The 15996-nt window shown below is 36.4% G+C and overlaps 1 long non-coding RNA gene across 1 annotated transcript in view; it reads left to right on the top strand.

Moving 5' to 3' along the window:
• The window catches only part of LOC307160017, a 34388-nt gene extending 23038 nt beyond the window's left edge, over window positions 1–11350 (top strand). The window contains exon 3 of the long non-coding RNA XR_013821488.1: window positions 10862–11350. This is a non-coding gene — a long non-coding RNA (uncharacterized lncRNA). The remainder of the gene's footprint in view (window positions 1–10861) is intronic.
• Window positions 11351–15996: the final 4646 nt, after the last annotated feature.

Genomic DNA, 15996 nt, shown 5'->3' with positions numbered 1-15996 from the left:
CCACAAAATTACAGTATCTTAGCTTGTGGCCGCGGGAATGTGCTCAACGGTTTTCTAATGAGGACTTTAGACATGTTGTCCCAGACCGCAGACGAGTGCTGCAGCGACCAGCAGAGGGCAATATGTGTACTGAAGCTATGTGACCACAACTGCCTTCTGATCCATAATGTATGCCTAACACATATGAATATTAATGCGTCGCTTGAAAATGTACCACATACCAAATGAGTTGATTTATATACAGTTTAAGAATGCTAATGGGTTCAGGAAAAATAACAGTGAGACAAGCTGTTCGTTTTCTAAAATGCGTGGATCTTCGTTGAGATCTTATTTTCATGAAGTTAGGTTGAACTAATGAGGAATGGGACTGTGAGTCCAATGGGGTTATGAATTCATTTCTGCCCCAATGGTCAGGCAGAAATATGGATATAGCTCTCAACTCTGAATCTGTAATGATGTATTTTAATCCTTAGTTTTGTATCAGTATAGGAAAAACATGGTAGTATGTGACATTCTGTATACTGTCGTGAGGTTTGAAGAGAAATTCTTGATTAAATAAATCTAGATTTGTTTAATTAACCTAGTTTATCATTGTCGATACAGATATTGTTTCATATCCCAGTTGAGACTGGCTCCCTTTTAATTAATCCACTAGGAAAATATTATCTGGAAATTCAGTAGATCTTACCTTGTTTATTAAAAGCTGTTTTGAAGAAGAAAGTAAAAAATAAAAAAGACGGGTAGATCACTTTGGCCAACGTGTTTTGGAGAAAAGCATTTATTTGATGATGTGATTTACCCCCAACTTTCAATTATTTTACTTCAATGAAACGTTAGATTTTTTTTTATGAAAGATCAAAAGGATAAACAATGCAGATTTATTTTTACAGCCATCTTTGATCATATTTAAATAATTCTTTCCACAACTGTGTCTGTCTGTCTATTTTAATAAACTGTTAACTTGTCCTGTTTTTTCCTTATAATCAGGGGTTAATCATGTTAAAAATAACATATTTAAACCATGGTAGAGGCCAAATATGTGAGGTCACACTGACACAAGTAAATTCCAAATTCTAAAATTGATATGCATGTATTTGTATCTTCATGTCACTGTATGTGTATTGTTGTGTGGGATATTGCAGTGGATCCGCAGAAGCTAAAGGATTATGAGCAATGTGTGTGAGTGTGTCTGCACTTATCTAAGAGCCGGCATATTTACTAATCATGTACAAAATGTAAATATAATAAGCCATGCAGCAGATATCAGATGTCTTGTGGTTGTTGTGGTGGTGTGTGATTGTGCCAGTGCATGCATATGTGTTCATGTGTGTATGTCTGAGTTAAAACAGCTGCTTCTACAGACCTGCTTCCAGCTGCTTCCAAATTGGTCTGCCATTAAGTTATTATCTGTTTATGGCTCTATGACCAGGCCCGCCTCTGGCGGTACTATCCCCCGTACATTGGAATGGTTAGAGATGGGTTTTAGGGTCTGGTGTGATAATTGTCCATGTCATACTCATAAAGGCTGGATAAAGACTTGGACTAGTCCACTGTGGAGCTTCTGGGTTGCCTTGCTTGTGTTTTTGATGTTTTGATGTCTTGTTTCCTCTATACTTTCATACCAAGACCATCATATGATAAAAAAAATGTCTAATACATGTTGCATAAGTTTTTTGCTGTTTAAACACATGCAACAAGATCTGGGCAGTGTTTCTCAAAAGCATTGTGAGCAAAGTTGATCATAGAGACAAAAGGGTACCAATGGTTCTACAACCTACTTAGATTTAGGTTTAAAGCTTATGCTTTTGCAGCCCTGACCTGTTTGAAAAGTAAAAAAAAAAAATATCATTAGTATCATGTTAATGCGGCCATGTTGTCTTCTTGATGCTGGCAATATCACTAGTTTCTTACTCTGGTTAAGTAAATTTATATATATAGTCAAAATGATGTTCATACTGTCAGTTTTTGGGATTGACAACTACATTTACTTACAGATGTCCAAATGTCCCATTCACATTACAGTAGGGTCTTGAATACTGTCTTTATGAATCAAGCACGTATTCTCTATACCAATAGTAGCCTAAACATAGCAACAATGACCAAAGTAATATAAAAAATGGCGACGTCCATAAAACTGAAAAGTCTTATTACTTTTGACATAATGAGTCCAATTGATCCGTGAGTTCATCCATCAAATCTTCATTACCCGACAGCAGCTTTTATATCCGTGTGGAGAGCGGAGCATTTGATTTGCGACACTCGCATGTAGAACTCAAAACTGACGGAGGCAACTCCGGTGAAGAACAGTGACTGGATCTAAAGCCTTAAGATGACACACAGCGAATATCTCCGCTGCTGTAAGTTACCAAAACCACAAATGCAAACCCACAACACAGGGTAGACATGCGGTTGTGCAGCGCAGAGCGTCTCTCTCACAATGACGTGACAGACGACTAGTTGTCCAGTTCGGTTCTGTTCACACAGCACGGGTTTTTCGAGAATGCTGAAAATTAAGGGGTGTAAGTTCCTTTAGGCTATAGAATGCGGCTGTTACTCCCGCAACTAAACTGTGTGTGAACATAACCGTATTAAGGACTCAAATACAGGACTGACAACTGTATTGAACGTGGCCTTATAAGATTTGTAATTGATTATTGATGGAACATTACTTTTAATTGGGGGTAACACTTTAGAATACTGTTCCTTCATTAATGAATAATTACACAGGAACAAACGAGTAACGAATTATTAACATTCTAGTAACTACTATTAACTAACAAGAAACTCTGATTAACAACTTAGTAAGTAATAGCGCTCAGATGAATGTAGTAGTTCACTATTAGCTAATCAATAACTACTATTTTTTTCATACCTCCCAGAGAACTACTATCTACAGGTTCATAATTAACATGAATAATGCATAATTTACAATAAAAGGTAATGGTAACCCACTAGTAATGACTCAAGTATTACTACATCATTCTAAAGGAACTACTAATTATTTGGATCAGTATTCTAAAGTGAAAAACATGATAACTACCTAATATTGACTGAAGTCATTGTAAGCTTTTGAGATTTTTGTAAGATTTTGAATAGCAATTCCTTCCAATGGATTTGGTAACACTTTAGTCATTACTAGTGTGTTCCCATGATCTTCACTTTAGAATACTGATCCAAATAATTAGTAGTTCCTTTAGAAAGATGTAGTAACACTTGATTCATTACTATCCAAAACCTTACAAAAGCCTTAAAAGCTTACAATGACTTCAGTCAATATTAGGTTGTTATCATGTTTTTCACTTTAGAATACTGATCCAAATTATTAGTAGTTCCTTTAGAATGATGTAGTAACACTTTATTCATTACTAATGGGCTACCATTACCTTATATTAAACATTGTGCATTATAAATATTTATTAACCTGTATATAGTAGTTCTTATAGTCTTTAGTGAGGTATGAAAAATAGTAGTTATTGATTAGCTAATAGTGAACTACCACATCCGACTGAGCGCTATTACTTACTAATTCATTAAACAGAGTTTCTTGTTATTTAATTGTAGTTACTAGTGTTACTAATGCATTACTCATTTGTTCCTGTGTAGTTATTCATTAATGAAGAAACAGTATTCTAAAGTGTTACCTTAATTGGTACCAAGTAAACCTACATTGCAACCACTTTGACTTTGATTTTGTTCTTGTGATATTTTGCCATTCCACATAATCAGAGCCAAAGTTGAAGCTGTCATATTGTATACTGCAATAACTGGATGGAGTTTGACATGAATTGTGTGAAAGTGGCGGTCTGTGTGCTTGTTTCATGCTACAACATCACAACCACAACGAAGTGCAAACATATACTAGTGGTCATTCATCTCAGACTTTACAATGAAAGACAAGACAGGATATGAACTCAGTTCAAAACTATACAAATGTATGATTATTCCATTCACTGGCATATGCAGGCTGTGTTTTGGAGAAACTCCTTCCCCTTTTAGTACTGGCTTGCAATATGTTTCTGTATTTTATTTAAGTCAGCCAAGTCTATGGAATCCATGTCACTGAACCACTTTATACAAGCTTTATCAGCTATTTATAACCTTTCTCTACTGCAATCTAGCCTGTCAAGCTCAATACAGATCTAAAATGATTCCAAAATCAACTTTTCACCCCTCCACAAAGAGCTGAATTGAAGTATCTGTAGGTAAACAAATAGTTTGATGTTACTTGACCTTGATTTCATGCCTTTCCAATTCCTCCAGATACGAGTATTGTGATGTGCGTTTTAGTCGCGCAGCTTTGGCAGTGCACGACGGAGAGCAATCTGCCCGCTGTCACTGCGGCGTAAGGTGAACATTCATAAGGCAAGTCATTTTCAGAAACAGCCATCCAAACCCCACAGCACTGTGACAGACAGGCCATTTTAGATACAGATAGACATGAATAGATTTTCTGGACACCCTCTAGTGAACTGCCTTATCATGGCATGCAGCTGGCAGATTAATTCACTAATGCAATCCTAATTAAATGATTTATGAAATGTCTACCTCATGTATGACATGTCTTAGGTGTCCCAGGGTAAACTGTAATCAGCAGCAACCATGTAGAGAATAGATAAAACTCTTTGAGAATGAAGATTTCTGCTCAAACAATGTGTGGACATTGAGTGCATTAATATATTTCTGCAAGTGCCTTTCTGTATTGTGTATTTTGTGTTCTGTCAAATTTACCTGTGCATGCCTAACTACTATGAAGCATCCTTCAAGGTCAAAGGTTTGCGGTCCTGCTTTCATTGCAATTAACTTTCATAGAGAACCGTGGAAACACATCATCTGTCAATTAGCACAACTCTGTATCGCACCATGCCGGCAATTCGCTCAGTGAAAAATATTCATTTTGGCCTCTGAGCCGAGCTGTCATGGCAGTCCATGGGGAAGCTCTGCAGCTCTGAGACAGATTGGGGGTTAATCAGTCCCGTACCACCATGGAGAACCCCATCCTGTACTTCATCCTACTGGAAGGAACCACGGAGGCGGCATTTTCAGAGCTGCTGGCATTTCTTATCTGCCATCTGTTTACAGAGAGGTAATAGAAAATACAGATTTCAATCACAAGGGCCATGTGCAAGATTGGTTTACGCTCAACTGGTTGCCTACAGATAGCAATATAGATATGTGGTTTTTTGGCATATTCGAAACCGGTCCTATCAGATGGGGACTGTTGAGGATTAAATGAAGATTTTCAAGTGTGGAATACCTTCAACACCAGAGTATGAAGAGAATATGATCTGGTTGTGAGTGGAAACTGCATGTTAAAATTGGTAGTTTAGCCTTTGGCGAGAAGCATTCCTTTGTCAAAGTAAAAAAGAAAAGTGCAAAAACTTTTTTCAATGTACTTTTTTCTAACTATGGGCACTTTTGGCTCTGTGGACCTTTATAAAATATAATAAACTCTCTTAAAACACACTAGTTTTTTTTTATTCGTCTACTAACACTGTCCAACATTGTTTATACTTCTTAATTTGTTTCCCCATGTTAATGTAATTTCAAGTATTGTAGTTAATTCTGTGAAAATTAAAGGGATAGTTCGGCCAAAAATGATATTTAACCCATGATTTACTCACCCTTAAGCCGTTCGAGATGCATCTGTCAATCATTTTTCAGACGAACACATTTTCAGTTATTTTAGAAAATGTCTTAGATCTTTCAGTGGTTATAATGTGAAGTTATGAGGTCCACCTCCTTCAAGTCCCAAAATGTGCATGCATCCTTCACAAAAGTAATCCATCCGGCTCCAGGGGGATAAACGAAGGCCTTCTGAGGGTAATCCGTGCGGTTTTGTCGTAAAAATATACATATTTAAAACTTTATAAATGAAAATATCTTGCTTCCGGCAACGGTCGACGCGCGTTCACGGGAGATGGATGCCGGTGTATGACGTAGGACGCTAAATCAATTGCTACGTCCTACGTCATAATGCATATTTTTTGTTCGAGATGCATTTTATTCGAGATGCACATATGCATCTCGAACGGCTTGAGGGTGAGTAAATCATGGGTTAAATATCATTTTTGGCCGAACTATCCCTTTAAATGTTTTATATTTTTGGAATAAAAGGCTATCACCTTGGCTAATTTCATAGCTAGCATAGCATTTAATGTATCCTAAATATAATTTAAAAATATTTGACATTTTTTGCATAATTTGAAAAAATTAAAGCTTAAATGGAAGTAACATCATAAAAATTATTCTGCTCAGAAGTTCTTTGAACTTGTGAAATCACAAGGAATGGTGAGAGAACATCGTGCTTGGTACGTTTTTACTGTTCAAACAAAATCTGGGTTTTCAGCCGACAAAGTTTAAATCCCGTCTGGCTAGAGTTCTTCCAATAATTTTTATGCGTTAGTTCAGTAGGCGGAGAGTAGGCGGTCTTTTGTGGCTGTTCGAACGCATTCGACCACATGAGCGTTTACACTACGAAAGCAATCAGGTAAAATGCATTTTCAACTACCTCTGGAAGTGGTCGAAAGTGGACAAGCTCAAAACGTTTTAGACCCCTTTTACACCTGTATTTAGTGTAGTCTACTTGTGATCCGATCGACCAAAACTCATCTTAATACCAGGTGTAAACAGGGCCTAAAGCTTGGTACAGTAATCCTGGTGCACAAATGTTTGATTACACTTTATTAGAGCTAAATTGCTTATTGTAGAAATGACACTGCTGGACAATATACAACAAGAAAAAGTTTTTTTTTTTAATCATTGGCACCTGAAAGTTGAAGAAACACCCTTAAAGTCCCCCTGTAGTCAATAATTGTATCCCTTAAAACTCATCTTTGATCACCAAAATGACATATTTAAGCTTTTTTCATGTCTTAAAATAGCTTGAATGTAACTCTACACCCTTGCTTCATTTAGTATACGTTAATATGCAACGTAGCCCCGCCTCCACTCACTCACACCAGCTCAGAGATCCACCCGTTGATGACACATTGACATGATTGGTTACAAGGAAGTTTGTGACGTCAGAAACAACCGTGATTTTGAGACTGTCTTTGGTTCACTGCAGTTTTAAGGAGAAAATACTCAGCAATGGTGCTGACTTCTGAATTTGCACATGGTTTGTCTTAAAGTATATTAAAAACACCACATAGCCATATAAACAACTTTAAAAACTTGATTTTCCCCACAGGAGGACTTTAAAAAGCATGCAGATAGAATCTAATATTTTTTTCCTTTCGTCCAACAGAAGTAATTAACTAAAGATTGCTCGGTGGAGCCTACATGTAGAGTTTAATATTTGTTTTACTAGCACATTCCATGCACGCAATAACACGTTTGAATTGTAAGAGTAGCACACGTGACCGAATCCCTGTTCATGTGGGACAATTGGGACAGGGTGGAGTAATTTGCTTACAAATTTACCTTTTTTTTAAACAATGGTTCGGAAAACCAGCATCAGTCGCTTACTTCCTGCCAAGTAGCCTGCCACAACAAATCACCAGCCCTCCAGTGGTGGAGCTGTCTTTGTGAAAAAGCTATTTTACTGCAGAGAGTAATTGCCTCTCAAATGAAAATGCACCTGTAATGCATGCTGCTAAATGTATTGCCTTTCTGTTGGCAGCGTTTTTACAGCAACTCTGTCAGAGCTGAAATTGCTCAGCATCATCAACTTTCATAGTGCTGTGGAAGTGCGATGGCTGAAAGCAGTAAGTCAAGGGAAGTCTACCTGCCTGCTGTGCTAACAGTCATCCAGCCGCACATTTATCTCTACTGTGAGCTGCATGGCAGACAAAGAGGAGTTGGAATCTCTTGATTGTACTGTGGTGGTCTGAGCTTTTCAAACACAGACTGTATATTACATTCAAGAGAGGCTCTGACAAGGTGGTTCTGTGCAAATTGTCTCGCTGAAAGTGGGAGGCATCAAATGGAGTGTAAAGGGAAATCAGTCACCTTGTTAGTTGGAAAGTATATCTTTTCTCACAGGTACATAGGCCAGAAGATTGTGTTGCAATGTCAAGATTGCTTGATACTTACACTGTAAAAAATTTCTAACCCTCCCAAATCAAAAATTTCAAGTGACCGATAACATCTAAATTTTTCAATTGGCCCAAGTGAAATTCTGTAAATTTCAATTGGCCCAAGTGAAAATCTGTAAATTTAATTTTATAATTTACAGAATTTCACTTTGGCCAATTGAAAAATTTAGATGTTATCGGTCACTTGAAATTTTTGATTTGGGAGGGTTAGAAATTTTTTACAGTGTATGAAATAAAATAGTTTTCATTGTTATATTATTTTTCTTTTTGTTTTGTACTGTACCTATTTATTTTCAGACAAATTATTAGATGTTTTCATTCTTATTTAATTATGGAATAAAAAATGTTAAAAGTGAGATATAAATAAAGTTGCAATTACTGTTTTTATTTTTTATTCATTGGCGTGAAACAAGCCTCCATTCCCATATTTTTGTCTGGGATCTATTTTGAAAAAGATTATTTTTTTACTGGACATCAAGGCTTTATCCATTTAAATAAATTCCATTTTCATAATAATGTTCTTATACTAACAAAAATATGTTGATTTAACTCTTTATCTGTCTTTTTTGCATCAGTTGAGAATAAAGTGAGAATTCAGGCCATGCTCAACATTTGGCCCACAAACTAATCTAAAGCCTTGCGAACAATGATATCTCTACTGAGCCAACAGATAGATAGAGCACATTGTACTGTATTCTTTCAAAGCCCAAAAGCTTTTTTTCTTTGCTTATCTGCACCATGTTTTTATTTAAAAGTTACATTGCCACCTTTTCAGAGATATCTACTCCAAACATTTCCTCTGTGAAACATTACTCCTCACACTCATTGTTTTCATGGGTCTCTTGAGAGGAGATCAATGAGGTTTGGGTTTGTATTTAATACTGCCTCTGTAGGAACGGTTGGATGGCCTTTGATAGGTAATAGATCAGACCATATTAAATGACCTAAGACACAGATTATCTCAGTCGGAGATCGATTCTTGTGTGTATGTGTGTGTGGGACAGATAACAACAGCTCTGCAGACAGTAAAAAAGTATATTATAATATTGTATTGTATTGTGTTTTTGCATATTATATTGCATTCTATTTATGTAAACTGTCAGTTGCTTGACAGACATTCAGATGTTTTAAGATCAACCATAACATGTTCAAACATGTTAATTTATAATGGTGCAAGTTACTTCAAAGCAGATGAATAACTGGTCTCCATTTTACACACAACTTACTTTTAGATCCATCTGAATTTGCAAGCAGGAATGAATAAATATTGCAAATGAATGAAAGTGTTTGTTGCTTAGCAGGAACATGCGAAACAGCTCAAGTAGAAATGAGAAACACTGTGCACCAGAACCTTGTCTTGACATGTCACTGGATATCAACACCATGATGAAGAAACCCTTTATTAAGATATTGTTTGATCAAGTTGTTCCCCCTTCTACCCAATGGAGATTGTTTTCATTACCACTTTTACTATGTGTGTGGTCTCAAAGATTTTTTAATTAACATCTTGAAATTTGCAATACATTACTTGCACAAGGACTAATATTCAATGTTTACTGATAATAAAAGGTAGCATCAATGAAAAAAATAGTTTTATGGAAATGGAGAAACCTTTTTTACATTTGAAACATGTTTTTTTCCATGCCATAACAATCCTTCAACACCTCGCAGAGTCTTTGAAAGGATACTAATCACAAAGACTCGACATCAGGGCTATAAAACAACACAGATATGTCACTTCCTCAATGTTGATATGGTGAGACTTGAGAGGTATATAATTCATGCCAGATATAGAGCTCAAATGCTCATATATCATTTTATGCCAACCCTTTATCTGTCAACATAGGCTTTTTCCTTAGTTTATATACACTGAACAAAATTATAAACACAACACTTTTGTTTTTGCCATCATTTTTCATGAGCTGAACTCAAAGATCTAAGACTTTTTCTAAGTACACAAAAGGCCTATTTCTCTCAAATATTGTTCACAAATCTGTCTAAATCTGTGTTAGTGAGCACTTCTCCTTTACTGAGATAATCCATCCACCTCACAGGTGTGGCATATCAAGATGCTGATTAGACAGCATGATTATTGCACAGGTGTACCTTAGGCTGGCCACAATAAAAGACCACTTTAAAATGTGCAGTTTTACTGTATTGGGGGGGTCCGGGGAGGGTCCGAAAACCAGTCAGTATCTGGTGTGACCACCATTTGCCTCATGCAGTGCAACACATCTCCTTCGCATAGAGTTGATCAGGTTGTTGATTGTGGCCTGTGGAATGTCGGTCCACTCCTTTTTTTTAAAAGAAGTTGCTGGATATTGGCAAGACCTGCAACAAGCTGTCGTATACGCCGATCCAGAGCATCCCAAACATGCTCCCAAACAATTGCCAATTGCATGCTCCCTCAAAACTTGCGACATCTGTGGCATTGTGCTGTGTGATAAAACTGCACATTTAAGAGTGGCCTTTTATTGTGGCCAGCCTAAGGCACACCTGTGCAATAATCACACTGTCTAATCAGCATCTTGATATGCCACACTTGTGAGGTGGATGGATTATCTCGGCAAAGGAGAAGTGCTCACTAACACAGATTTAGACAGATTTGTGAACGATATTTGAGAGAAATAGGCCTTTTGTGTATAGAAAAAGTCTTAAATCTTTGAGTTCAGCTCATGAAAAATGGGGGCAAAAACAAAAGTGTTGCTTATTACAAAAGTAATAATTTTGTTCTGTGTATATAACAAGAGTTTTCCTTGATCTGATTGAACAACTATCCAATCTTTATGCCTCTGTTTTTTATACCACTATTTATTTTGGTGCAGGTTCAGTCATTGGAATGAGGACTACAGTCACACAAGGCAAATTGTCATATTAAATCTGCTCAGCTGGTGGTGGAGCTCTGGATGACGCCCCAGAACCGCATGCCACAGGGATTTCAACCCTTCCAAGAATGCACACATGCTGTCTTGGGGTGCAGTTGCAGTGACAAACCCTCCAATGGAGCAGTCCTTTCTGTGTGCCAAATAACAGGGGATTTATACCTCTGTAACTCATCACCAGCCCAGAGCTCAGACACACAGACTTAGGGATTCAGAGTTCACTGGGCAGGGATGAGACAGCGGTCTGCATTCATTTACAAGATTTGCACATGCACAGTTGTAAAGACTCTCAGATGAGCAAGAACAATGGCTGACAGTAAGCCCTGAAGCTACTCTGAGAGGAACTGTAATTAGATCATGAGTATTCCATGCCTTTTTGGTATATTTGGAATGGCGGTATCAAAAAGGCATGTGGTTTTGTGAGACCCATGTCATCGTAGTCTAATAAGGGATTGATTATTATTCCATACATTTAAACGAATAAACACAATTTAAAATAATAATAGATACTTTTTATTTATTTTTTATTCACACCTTACAAATCTATATTTATTTTATATATATTAATTATATTTAATAATTTATTTGAATCCATTGTGATCAAGTTTAATGAGCAACTAAAGTGGCTCAAAAAATATTTGGACACTTTACATGCTCTATGTACAGTATGAATGTCATTGCATGATATAACATTATTAGTTACACCTTCATTTTAGACTATAAGTAACTTTGCAAGTTGCAACTACATGTCAATTAACTCTGATTATAATATAAATTTAATTGACTGTTAGGTTTAACAGACTGTTAAGAAAGTTAAGTCTGTAGAATGTCTGTTGGGGAGCATCAAAATAAAGTGTTAGCAGATATTAGTCAGACAGTCTACTAATATACTAATGATTGGTAGTTGGCATGTAGTTTCAAATAGGTATGTCCCATTAAGTTTTTTCTTTGATCCAATCTGAGTCATTTGAAATTGAGTATCTGCCGGTATACCGAGTTTTGATCCGATTAGTATTTTCCTAGAGCTAGGTGCACACTTCAAGTACATTAAAGTTATTCAAATCAGTCCAGTGTATATTGGCTCGGGACATCCCAAGTTATCTAAACTGGACTATAAACCCAATTATTAAACCAAGTGACATTCATTTTATGTAAATGTCATTATTATGTAAATATCATTACATGTAACACACTTTCACAAATGCAAAACATTTTACAAAAGTAGGATTATAAAGAGTAAAAAGGCAACACTTTATTTTACAGTGTGTGTTACACTTACACGTTACATGTTTACTGTAGTAATAACAGTAAATTATGCATAATTACATGCAACTAACCCTAAACCAAACTTTAATCCTGATAAACTTTAATGTTGATAATTATTCAGTACTTAAATGTATAATTACACAATAACAAGGAAACCTTTAAATAAAATGTGACTGAATAAAACAAAAGGATACACTCAAGATAGTTTGCAGGCTTTGTGGAATTTAGCTATGCTTGATGAACTACATATGTCCTGAACTAATCTTCGCAGAAAAACTACTTCTGAGAAAAGGTCGAGCATTTTTTTTTTTTTTTTTTTTTTGCAGACTGTATGCAATGCTATGACATTCATATATTTTAAAGCATGTCTTAGTTGTTCAAAAGTGTATAAATACTTTTTGGGGCCATTATAACTATTAACAGTAGCTTAAAATAAAGGTCTCAAATGTAGGACTGCATTTTCAAACCAGTCTCTTTCCAAGCAGAAAGTGTTGTGCATTCTCAACACAAGACACTCTGGGCAAAATGTGTTAGTGTTTAATTACATCATCCTTATCAACGTGATTTATGCCCTTTTAATTATCTCCTGGCAAGGGTTTGGCCTCCCCCAGCATGAGAGAGAAAGCAGTATTTATTTTTGGCGTATTTTGTGCTTTCATGTAGCTTTTCATTCTCTTTTACACGCTAGAAGCAGGGACATGACTGTTTGTAAGTTTTTCGCATATGGCAGGGTGAAATACTTCCCTTTTAACTAGACAATTTTGAAAAGCTCAGAGAAAAACAGCCATATTTCATTGGTTTTAAGACTCAGCATAATTCTCATGGCTATGGCTCCATACGGTCAGAGAGAATTATGCCTAATAAACCTCAATCTCACTCTTGCAGATCCTTTATTCTTAGAGTACAGCTGCAATTTGAAGTGAAGTGTAGCCTATGGAAAAGCAATACACTATGGTCTTGAAACCCACTTCATGCCAGAAAATCAAAGAACATGAGAGTGTATACTTGCTAGGCTAAATACACACCAAGCGATTGATAATGTCTTTGTCACCCAAGTTCCAGCTTTGAGCTTTAGTGAAAATTCCTGCAGTCTGCAACTTGGAGCGAATGCATATTTTATCAAGGCTTCGCACCATGTGTGTTGTGTTTACGACTCCTCGTAGGCTAGACGGTCCTCTGAGCTTTTATTTCTCTGCTGTGCATTATTTAGAAATCTGACGGAGTTTGTTTTCAAGTTTGTCCAAGGATGGCTCTCTATTCCCTTTACGGTGTCTCTGTTAATACGAAGCTGCTTGCCAGAGTGTGGCTCGCTGGAGCTGTGCGTGCGTTCACCACGTTCTGCTTTTTGAAATATAGCTTTAATAAAAAACTGTGTGATGGGAGGATTCTGAGGTCGACCTCTGTGTGTGGCCACCTCTGATCTCTACTGAGGCTCATTGGGTTCAGATTCATAATCTGCTGAGGTGTGGGTGATGGTTATGGAGCAAGCACATGCCAGACTCAACTCCTGCTTTCTTGGCCTGTGCATTGGAGCTCAATATTGAAGCCATAAAATCAGCCTATAGGAACAACACTGGAACTGAGCTTCAGAGCTCTGTATTAATGGTGTGTCGATATGCGTGTGTGTGTTGTTTGTGAGGCAAGCACTGTATTTCACATGATTTTGCAATGTTCCCACAGTCTATAAATGCTTAGAGACACTATCAGTGTTGTACATATTATATTGCAGATAATAAAGACAGATTGTAATGCTGGCTTCTGATTGGTTTAAACATTGGCACTATCCTAAAAACAATATAATGTTAAATGTATTAATGGAAGTATGTCTCTTAATTATTAGGATTGGTACCATATTGGAAATTGTAAGATATTGCAGTTACAGTTTAAATATTAAAATAAAAAAAACAAGCATGTAAAATTAAATGTATAGTATACTATAAAGTTACAGCTTCTTTATTACCATTGCTTAAAAGGACAGTTCATCCAAAAAATGTGTCAATATTTACTCACCCACAAGTTGTTCCAAACCTGTATGAGTTTCTTTCTTCTGTTGAACACAAAAGAAGAATGTTGGAAACCAGACAGTTGATGGTAGCCATTGACTTTTAAAGTAGAAAAAAACTTTGTTTGTGTTCAGCAGAAGAAAGAAACTCATACAGGTTTGGAACAACTTGTGGGTGAGTAAATGATATGATTAAATGAGAACCATCCCTTTAAAATATTTAAAATGTTAAATTCTGGTAGAATGTCTCTTTTTAATTTAAAGGAGTTTGATATGGCTGTTTATAGATGATGAAAAACATTTCAGCTTCATTGAAATACAGTATTTAAAAAAAACACAAGATTTGTTTTCTAATTGTTTCAGTTATCCAGTGAAAAAGTAAAGCGCTTAAAGTGTTTTCTGTGGGATTCATGCTGAGGACACACAGCTGGAAATGGAGGGATTGTTAAAAACCAGTTTGGGTTATATTAGCCTGTGCCCTTCCCCATGCAATGAGAAGTATGCAAAGCGCTCTGGCAGAAAAATTTATCATGTCTAGAGTCGGAGCGTTTGAAGCATATGCTACCAATTTAAAGGAAACATTCTAAAATCATCCATGGCCCAGAATACAAATTAGCTTTGCACCATAATGTTAAAAAACAGACAAACACACAGCAACCATTAAGGTAATTGTTGTGTGAAATTACATTGCTTGGTTAATTATACTGTATGTGGTAATGTGAAAGCAGTAGCTATTGCTATGCTGTACTATAGTAGTAGATCCTCAGTATTGAGATAAAGTATTTGACATACAGGGATGTTGTTTTTGGTAACTGTTTGTAACATGCAATGTCTTGTTACTCAGTCACTCATATTGTTATGCAGCTGGGATACTGCCAACATTAGTAGTCCAATGTAAGGTTTTCCTCAAAACAAACAAACAAACTAAAACTAGACCAATTTGCACAGAATTTGAATTACTTATGTTGACAGTAAGTCATACTGAAACATTTTATGTTCAGTATAACATGTTTTCAAGGTGATTCCACTTTTTGATTTTCTTCAGAGAAATGAAGTTCATGTTTATTCAATTCTCCTCAGGCATAATCAGAGACATTCTCTCAGTTCTTTGCCATTCGTTTTGAGGTGACATTTTTATGTTGCCTTCTCTGATGTGCACAACAGAATATCAAAGATTCAAACGTTTTAAAGATGTGACAGTGTGAAAGCTGCAAGAGCTTTTACCTTGTAGCTCCAAAAAGAAGCAGGGGAAAGAAGTCTCTATTCGCTAAAATAATAGATAGGGAGCCAATTTATTTTTATGGCCAATAAAAGGGAATAAATTTCAGTGCTACAGCACCATGGTGAGCTAAACATCCTTTTCTGCCTGTTTTGTTTTCATTAAGGGTCAAGTGTCAAACCCATGCAATATATTTATCCCATAATGTGGTTCCTGTTCAAAAGCCTCAATTTAGTCCTGGAGATGGGACAAAAACTCAGTCTGCTATAAATACTGACAATATATTATGATTGCCTTTGCCCTTGCTAATCCACCCGGCTGCTATAAAGAGCTAAATTGTCCACAAAAAAAAGAAAAGAAAATATTATTAGATTTCATTAATAAGCTACATTAGGTCACCAAACTTCTACAAATGTCAAAAATATACAGTACTGTCATTTTCAGGTCAATGTTATATAGAGGATACTGTAATAAAAAAATGCCTTATCCAGACATTCGTTTCCAGTCAGTGTGAAAAAGTAGACGACCTTGGCCCAAGGGCAGGCACAGAACTGCGAGCAGTGAACACTTTTGTCTCCTGTTTCTCTGGAG

Source organism: Squalius cephalus, assembly GCF_949319135.1.
Source record: "Squalius cephalus genome assembly, chromosome: 6".
NCBI classification, from domain to species: domain Eukaryota; kingdom Metazoa; phylum Chordata; class Actinopteri; order Cypriniformes; family Leuciscidae; genus Squalius; species Squalius cephalus.
Note: the sequence above shows the minus strand (reverse complement) of the source record. Positions and strands in the feature narration are given on the sequence as shown.